The sequence below is a fragment of the Orycteropus afer genome, unplaced genomic scaffold (assembly GCF_000298275.1).
Source record: "Orycteropus afer afer isolate SDZICR_OR568_19922 unplaced genomic scaffold, OryAfe1.0 scaffold00101, whole genome shotgun sequence".
In the NCBI taxonomy this organism is placed as follows: domain Eukaryota; kingdom Metazoa; phylum Chordata; class Mammalia; order Tubulidentata; family Orycteropodidae; genus Orycteropus; species Orycteropus afer.
In genome coordinates this window covers 1709802-1719971 of record NW_006921688.1, presented here as the reverse complement: position 1 = coordinate 1719971, position 10170 = coordinate 1709802, and positions in this window count along the sequence as shown.

Genomic DNA, 10170 nt, shown 5'->3' with positions numbered 1-10170 from the left:
TAATGATATTGTTCTATAATTTCCACATTCTGTGGGATCACCTTTCTTTGGAATGGGTACAAATATGGATCTCTTCCAGTCAGTTGGCCAGGTAGCTGTCATCCAAATCTATTGGCATAACCAAATGAGTGCCTCCAGTGTGGCATCCATTTGTTGAAATATCTCAATGGGTATTCTGTCAATTCCCAGAGCCTTGTTCTTTGCCAGTTCCTTCATTGAGGTTCGACTTCCTCCTCCCGTACCATTGGTCCTAGATCATATGCCACCTCCTGAAATGAATGAAGATCGACCAGTTATTTTTGGTCCAGTGACTCTGTGCATTCCTTCCATCTTCTTTTGATGTTTTCTGCATCATTCAATATTTTGTGCATAGAATCTTTCAATATTGCAACTCGAGGCTTAAATTTTTTCCTCAATTCTTTCAGCTTGAGAAATGCTGAGCACGTTCTTCCCTTTTGGTTTTCTAACTCCAGGTCTTTGCACATTTCATCATAGTAATTGGCTTTGTCTTCTTGAGCTGCTCTTTGTAATCTTTGGTTCAGTTCCTTTATCTTGTCATTTCTTCCATTTGCTTTAGCTACTCTCTTGTTGTTCTTAGGTGCTACCAAGTCAATTGCCTAATATTTAGTCAATTGTCATAATAACCCTACGGGAAAGAGCAATACTATCCCACAGGGTTTTCCTGGCTATAATCTTTACAGGAGCAGATATCCAGGTTTTTCTCTCATGGAACCACTGGATGAGTTCAAACCACCAACCTTTTGGTTAGCATCCAAGTGCTTAACCATTGCACAACCAGGGCTGCTTCTTATGCGAATACCACAGTAAATTTTTGTAAATGTGACCCCTTTTTACACTCTCCATTTACAAACAATATTTTTATTGTAGTCTTCTGGTTAGCAGTCAAATGCCTTAGGCAGATCTCTGGTGGCATAGTGCCTAAGGCATCTGACCGCTAACCAGAAGGGTGGTGGTTCAAACCTACCAGTCACTCCTGGGAAGGAAGATTGGGCAACCTACTTCCATAGAGATACTGCCTCAGAAACCCAAGGAGGGGTCGCTATGACTCGAATATGACTCCATGGCAGTACACAACAACAACATTCAGGACCATAGTAAGACTATCCCAGTTTTTCTTCTAGTCACTTTCAGTAAAGTTTTATCTATCTAACCATCCATTCATCCATCCATCTCTTTATTTATTTTCATGTAAGTTCCCCAAAATTTCAGCAACGTGGTTGCCTTACCTTCTTTCAGTCTTTCTCTGTTGCAAGAAAAATTGACTCTGCAAAAATATTAAACACAAAACACTATTTATCTATTTTTTACCTCAAATTCATTCCTTTGTCTCCTCACATCACTGCTGAATATAAGAAAGAGTTCTTTCTCATTGTTGTTGAGTATCATTAAGTTGATTCTGAGTCATAGTGACTCTACACAGGACAAACAGGAGCACTGCCCCATAGGGCTTTCTAGGCTGTAATCTTTATGGAAGTTGTCAAGGATTTCATTTTACTTGCGTCCACAGTCAGGGTCCACAGAAGCAGTAGTGGAAAAATCAAACAATGTATTGCATTGGGCAAATCTGCTGCAAAAGTCATTTTAAAAGTATTAAAAACCAAAGATGTCACTTTGTGGATTAAGATATGCATGACTTAAGCCATGGTATTTTGAATCACATCATACGCATGGGCAATGAATAAGGAAGATCGGGGAAGAACTGATGTCTTTGAATTATGGTGTTGGAGAAGAATATTGAATGTACCATGGACTGCCAGAAGAATGAACAAATCTGTCTTGGAAGAAGTACAGCCAAAATGTTCCTTAGAAGTGAGGATAGGAGACTTTGTCTCATGTATTTGGACATGTTTTCTGGAGGTACTAGTCCCTGGAGAAGGACATCATGCTAGGATTCAGCAGGAAAGAAGATGACCCTGAAGGCAATAGATTGACACAGTGGCTGCAACAATGGGCTGCAATATAACAACACTTGTGAGGACGGCACAGGACATGGCAGTGTTTCGTTCTATTGTACATGAGGTCACTATGAGTTGGAACAATGACCAAAACAATCTTTATGGAAGCAGATTGCCAAGTCTTTTCTCCAATGGAGCTACTGGGGGGATTCAAACCATCAGCTTCTTGGTTAGCAGCAAAGCACTTAACTGTTGTGCCATCAAGGCTCCTTTCTTTCTAATACACTGTTATTTAATCCTTCTAGTTCATAGTATCCCTCTGCACACCTCTTAAGTAGAAGATCTTGTTCTCCTACAAGCGCAAAGTAATACAGCTTAGAAAAAAGGACAGGGGTCCTTTTGTTCTCCTTGTTTCTTTGCGAAAACAGATCATCCTCACCCACCAGCATCTGCCAACCTACCTGTGTCTTCACTCCTATTCTCTGCCTACTTTTACTTCTGTGGAAAAAGTATGTATACTCCAAACTCCATCAACCTCTTCACTTGGCCAATGGAGTCTCTCTCTTCCCTCTCCTCCGTGACTTTGTTCCTGTATTTCGCCTTTTTCCCACATCAGTCTATCTCCCTCTTTACTGGATTATTCTCATCTGCACAGAAACTTCTCTACTATTTCCATTCGTAAAAATACTTCCTTGATTCCCCTCTACCTACATCACTATTTCCTCTTATTCCTTACAGGAGAATTGTCAAAATCCTCTTTAATCAGTCTTTGATTCCTCATTTTTCCTTAACTCCTCCCAATACACATCTTTCCCCTTTACTCTCTTGAAAGGTTACCAATGACTTCCATGTTGTCAAATCCAAAGGGCTCGGCAGAAATTGATGCAGTTAACCACCCGCTTCTCTGGAAATACTTTCTTTTCTTGGTTTCTGTACCATTACACCATCCTGACTAACACACAGCTGGATGTTTATCATGCACTCTGACTCTGGGTGAGGAGTGATGGAATTTAAATGCTGCCCATAGGTTTCCCTGATGTAGAAATGAAGCATAACAACATTATATGTCAGAAACAACCAACCCAAAACCTTATTGCCATCGAGTCATTGAGGTGATTCCCACTCAGGCCACTCCATGCATGTCAGAGTCAAACTGCATTCCACAGAGTTTTCAATGGCTGATTTTTTGAAAGTGGATTGCCAGCTCTTTCTTCTGAGGTGACTCTGGGTAGACTTGAACCTCCAACCTTTCAGTTAGTAGCGGAACACATTAACCATTTGCACCCAGGTATGCCATAAAAGTCAGGAGGCTCTGGAATCTCATTCTTACATGGGTTGTGCCAGCTCTGGGGGAGCCAAGTGAACCAGGGGACAGCACTGCCAGCAGCAACAAGGGGCCCTGAATTCTTGGAGTGTAGCTGTGTTGGAGGCGAGGTAGGATGTGTAGGTAAGCCACTTTCCTGCCAGAGTGCCTTCTATTTGTTGAGAACAAGTGGACTCCGCTAAAACTATGTTGGAAAAAAATATTTTCAAAATTTTATTTTATCAAGGGACTCATTAACACACCAGACATGGCATAATGGGGTTTTTAAGGCTTTATATAAGAGTCACAAATACCCTTACAGACTTTGGGTAGAATCATAGACTTTGTCCAGGGTATCCTTTTGAATCCACAGAGCCTTACACCATCATTTTATACTGTGTATGTTAGATTGTGTTAGTGCACTAGTCTATCCTAGAGACAAACTAATTAAGTGCCTTTTGATTTGAGTGAAGTGAGAACAGTTAAAGAGGCTAGATCCTACTTGCTTTTAAATTTAATGAAGCCAAAGATGTCGACCAAGAGGCTCAGCAAGGACAGAGCAGAAAGATCTCCACTCCCCCCTAAATGAGGCAACTTCCTTTGTCAGAGAGGATCACTTGTTAATTATGAAATAGTCATAAATCTGCTTCAACTTAAGTGTCCAAGAGCCAAGGATAATGGAACGATAAACAATTTAAATTGCATTATGCACCAAGCAACTGAATAATGCATTTTTGTACTATCGCAGTGCATTTCATTACTTCACGGCCACAGATCTACTCCTGCAACTTCAAATAGCTGAGGGAAAGCACACTTGGCTTAGAGTGTTCTTCATGATTCATGGGGTCTCAGCAGTAAACATGGTGTTTGCTTCAAGAGGATTTTTCCTTTGCAATGAATGTTAGCAATTTATGGTGGTTTTTTTAAGGGCTTTGAAAATGTCAAATCTGCTATAAATATACTTATCTCAAAATGTTTTCAGAAATTTTAGGAGATTTTCAATGATTAACAACTCTTTTAAAGAAATTCAAATCATATGTTAAAAAGAAGAGAACAACTATTAGCAGTTATGAATTAACTTACTTTAAAAGACATAACATTGTCATATTATCTGGACACTATTAACATCTATATGAAGGAAAAAAAACAACTTTTACTTTGGCACATATTGGTAATTTTTTATATTTTAAAGTGAATTGTTGTTGTTGTTATATGCAGTTGAGTCACCTCCGACTCATAGCAACCCCTCCTTGGGTTTCTGAGACAGTATCACTACGGAAGTAGATTGCCCAACCTTCCTTCCGAGGAGTGGCTGGTTGGTTTGAACCACCAACCTTCTGGTTAGCAGTCAAGTGCCTTAGGCACTATGCCACCAGAGCTCCCCAACTGTAAAGTGAATTTACAATAGTCATTAATCAGGTATTCAGGCAGCAGGGTAAGAAGGACCTCCACTCTGCTAGAGAAAATAAGTGAGACATTCAGGTCAGAGAAAACTACACTTTGAGTAGAAGAATCTCATGCTTGCCAATGTAATATAACTCCCTATATGTGGTTAAGGGAGCTCTGGGAGCACAGTGGCTAAGGCACTTGACTGCTAACCAGAAGGCTGGTGGTTCAAACCCACCAGCCACTCTTTGGAAGGAAGATGGGGCAACCTACTTCCGTAGTGATACTGCCTCGGAAACCCAAGGAGGGGTCACTATGAGTTGAGTGCGACTTGACAGTACATAACAACAACAACATATGTGGTTAATAATTATTGGTCTTCCCACACAATTTTAGAAATTACTGCATCTAAGGATCATGGATCCTTACATTTGGAAGGGACCATAGAGATCATTTAGTCCAACCTCCTCACTTTTTTACAGATGAGTTACTAAGGCAGAGAGATAATGAAAAAACTACCAAAGGTTATGTTACTAGAACTGAATCAGATCCCATTCCTTCTAACTTCAACTGGGATGGAATTGAAGAGACATCATTGAGGTTCCAGCTGTCAATACTGCAGACGGAGGGTTGCAGAGAAAAGAAATTTATACAGCAATTTTGCCTTTCTTATTATTTATGCTCTTCTGTCAGAAGAAAGAACAAATGAGTACCAAAGAAAATACAGCCGGAACATTCCTGTGAGGTGAGGATGGCGAGATTTTGGCTCACTTATTTTGGACTCGTCATCAGGAAAGTGCAAACACTAAAAGGGACATCATGTTTGGTAGAGGGTCGGCAAAAACGAGGCAGACCCTCAGTACGATGGACTGGCATTCTAGGCAGAGCAATGGACTTCAGTACCCCAAGGATCCTGAAGATGGCATAGACTGGGCAACATTTTGTTCTCTTATAAAGACCATCATGAGTCAGAGTCAACTTGACAGCAACTAACAGAGATGGTGTAATATCAACCCACATTCTGGGTTTAGGGATGACAGAAACAGCATGGGAACTAGAAATCAGAAGACCTGGGACCTATGGAGTTTTGACTCCACATAAACCTTAGTTTTCAGGTGGCAAACAACAGGGTAGGCAAGATGAGAACCATCAAAAAATGAGATTTTGTTGCTATTTTGGAAAATGAATTGAGAATTCCTCTTGTAAGCAATAGCAAAAGTGGTCCAAAAACAAATCACACTTATTAGATAACTAAATAAGAGCCAAAAGTTTCTGAAAAACAACCAAACAATCAACCAAACATGGGGAGTCTATGAGCCAGAGGTTTGTGCATAATTTAATGAGTTTAATAGATACTCCAACATGCTGGCCTCCTTCCTCAGAAGGTCTGAATCTCAGAGCAGAGATTCCAAGAGCTTATTCTTGAAAACAAGATTTCTAACTAACCTCAGAATGTCTATTTTTTATGAAGCTTTTTGTAATTGTCATTGAATACATTGTCTGGCCAGCATTTTTAGTCTTGAGAGAAATGTGTTTGGGCTATGAGTCACTCAGAAAATTCTTGACAGTTCACTTGGGTTTTAATTACAAAAAAATATAAGCAGTGGTGCAGAGCCCAATTTCAAATATTGGCATCAGAGAATTTTTATATATTGGTACTGTTGTTTGTTGTTGTTGTTGTTATGTGCCATCGAGTCGGACCCAACTCATAGCGATCCCTCCTTGGGTTTCCAAGGCAGTGTCACTATGGAAGTAGATTGCCCCATCTTCCTTCCAAGGAGTGGCTGGTGGGTTTGAACCACCAGCCTTCTGGTTAACAGTCAAGTGCCTTAGGCACTATGCTACCAGAGCTCCTAATATTGTTTAGACTAAGTGAAAAAATTAAAGGAATCGTGAATAAGAGATATGGGTGTGTATGAGGATGTCTGTGAGGATGTGCTTGGGGCAGAGGGTGGGGATGGATAGTGTGTCCGCAAGTTACAACTGTGTCCTGCCATAATTAGTAATTGCACTCCTTTCACTCTCAGATGAATCCTCAGTTGTGCAATAAATTACGGGTCACTTTAGAAAGGTCATAATGAGCTCTGGTGGTGCAGTGGTTAAAGCATTTGGCTGCTAACCAAAAGGTCAATGGTTCAAACCCACCAACTGCTCCACAGAGGAAAGATGAGACAGTCTGCTTCTATAAAGATTTACAGCCTTGGAAACCCTATGGGGCAGTTCTGCTCTATCCTCTTGGGTCACTAGGAGTCAGAATCAACTTGATGGCAGTGAGATCGTTTTTTTTTTTTCTAAAGCACTGAATGTATATGGCAAAGCTCTCAAAACTCCTGAAAAGCTGTTTACTTTGCAGAATATACCTATACAATGAGCTATTTTCAATTTTTCTGGTGGTATAGTGGTTAAAGCATTCGGCTGCTAACCAAAAGGTCACTAGTTCAAACCCACCAGCTGTCACTGGAAGAGTGATGTGACAGCCTACTTCTGTAAAGATTTACACCTTTGGAAACCCTCTGGGGCAGTTCTGCTCTACAGGGTTTTCAATGTATAGGGTTGCTAAGTTGGAACCGACTCAGTGGCTGTGGGTTTGGTTTGGTATTCTCAATTTGAACATTTCACTATCACAAAAAATAGTATGTTCAAAATTATTTTAAGAAATAATAAGATGTGCACTCCTACTGGAATAACATGATTACTTGCTGAATATAAATTTTCAGCAAATAACATGTTGTGCCATGTTTATTTACATATTCAATATTCTCTTCTAATTCTTATGTTAAATGTTGGAGAGACTTCCATAGGCATAATTAATCTATGAGCCATCGAATTATGACAGACCCAAAACTTATTTCAGTAAGAGATCAACATGTTGTTGTTGTTATCTGCCGTCAGGTTGGACCCGACTCTTAGCAACCCCTCCATAGAGCTAAAATTGACCCATTTCTTGATTGGTAACAAGAGTATAATTTTTTTCTTTTTTAAATCAACACACTACAATCTAATTTAAACATGAGCTTTGTGAAATAGTTTGTTTGCAATAAACTCACCTTAGGAAGTGAGGCTTGTCTTTTTTTCTAGTTTTTTCATGTTTAGGGGTTGACAGATTCCATCAAATGGTTTCCTATTTATTAAAGCCATGTGGCAAACAGAGAGCACACCAAGAGAAAAATAAGAGACAACTTTAATTAACAATTTTCATTTCTACTAATTATAGGTCTCACAGTGTCATTCAAATTGAACCGGCAATCCCTTCTCGCTAGTAATTTGTTAATGGTCCTCACACCAGGGGCCTGTGTTGGTGCGTTGGAGCAGCCTGGGCTCCTCCAGGTGTCATCTACTGTGAACACAGTGTGTCTGAGGGGTGCTCTGGGGGTTCATGTGGAGGCCACCGACAGCCCAGGAACCTCCAAAGGGCAGTAGTAGCCTGACAGCGTAAATTAGTAGAATGTGCTTAGGTTTTTGAAATTGCAAATGCGTCTGTATTCCACTGAATGCCTTTAGAGCCAGTAATCTTCTGATTACTCACCTTTATCAATAAAGTTTTTGCAAACTCATCCCTAAGTCAATGTTTATTTTTATTCATAAGTTGCATGAACATCACAGAAACAGAAAATTGATTAGCCTACTCTTCTTCCTGCCCTTCACTATTCACATTTCCTGGGGAGTGTATTGATGGGTTACTCACTGTTGAGCTGGCCGTGACTCATGGCACCATGAGCCACAGAACAAAGAGCTGCCCAGTCCTGCCGTATCTTCATAATCATTGGTATGCTCGGGCCGGTGTGTGCCCACTGTGTATCTTGAATGTCTTCCAACCTAAGGGGCTCCTCCTCATCCTACACTTTATGGAACATTCTGGTGCGATCCACAGGCTTTCACTGGCTGATTTTCAGAAGTAGATGGCCAAGCTTCCCTTATTAGAGTGTCTTACTCTGGAAGCTTTGCTGAAAGCTGTCCCCTTAGGTGACCTTGTTAGTATCTGAAATAATGATGGCATAGCTTCCGGCAACACAGCAACATGCGAGCCATCACAGCATGACAAAATTACAGATGGCTGGTAATCCTGGGGAGCAGGTGTCCTGTTGTGGACACCTCTGACCTAGATGTCTTATGACATTGGTAAGGATTACCTGTGGATACATATCTGGAAAGGATATAAAAGTCATTTCTTGGGAGGAAGACATTTTCTTACTGTCCATCCAGCTCTCCCTAGATCCAGACTCCACAGGTTGATGTGATAAATATTCCCTTGTCGCTGATGGTCTTTCCAAGTCTTCATACCTCAGAAACCACATCCTGAAGATGAAGTGAATTGTTTATTTAATGCTAATGCTTACGGGGTCGACTTGACGGCACATAACAACACACCAACAAATGCTTAGAAGGTGCCTCCCAGACCTGTGTTCTTTTAGTTCCTGGATTCTGCCTCAGCTGCCTTGTCTCTTAAGGACTCAACAGTATGTAGCCACGTGGTATGGACTTACAGGGAAGGTGAGAACTCCAGAAATGGCCAGAAGCAATGCTTGAGGATTTAAGTCAGTAGTTCTAGAACAGATTTCCATGGCTACAGGAGCAGATAGGCAATCAGGATGTGGACATAGAGTAGGGCTCACTGACACTTCATACAGGTGAAAGTTTAGTACAGAGCACATTGGGTAGACATCCACAGGACAGGTGGCTCTCCAGTGCATTCCACCCAACCCTAACCCACTGAACCAAGGCTTCTCTCCAGCAGGAACTCTTTGATCAGCCCACCCAGTTTCTTCACTCTCCACTATCCCACTCTTCCAAGGCACTCCTTGCAATTATATTTTTAAATATTAGACACAGTCTAAAATCTACCCAGGCCATGGACTGTTCTATTCAGACTCTTTTGGGAGATACAATGAGAAAGCAGTTCTCTATGAGGAAATGTGTTTTCATTCCATTGAAATGTAGGACAAACATTGTCAGGGTAGTTCAAATCACCTGGTATCAGGTAATGTCAATTATTCACAGAACACAGGGCTCAGGGCCAGCTGTCTCTGTCTACTGCAGTATTTATGGATGCACTCACCAACAGCTGAGAGTGCAGGATGCAAATAGACTCTGAATGTGGTGGATCCATAATTGATCAAAATATCTACTACAATTGTTTTCAAAACGCCTGCTGACAAGCTCATTTAGACCAACTTGATTATAACTACCCATTTAATGTTGCAAGAAGCTGGTTGTGAATATATAATATGGCTCCTTCTTTGAGTTGCTTCCCCTTGGAATTATCCTGTCATTGTGTAGAAACTTCTCCAGGAACGATTGGTTTGTATCGTTGGGAATATATTCTATTTAGTATTCTAAAGTCTGAACTAGTCTCCAGATTTCTCAAGTTATTTTTTGAGGGTCCATTGTCATTTCAGATGGTTTCAATACTTCCGTCCATTTAACCAAAGGCCAGAAACAGGAGTTTACTTTAAGGAGAAAAATTACTGAACCTCTATCTAATCAAATAAGATGTCCCCACCAGAGTCACCAACTGTGGGTGGTCAATGCTGATTCTAGCAGAAAGTACATGGATTCAGATCTGCT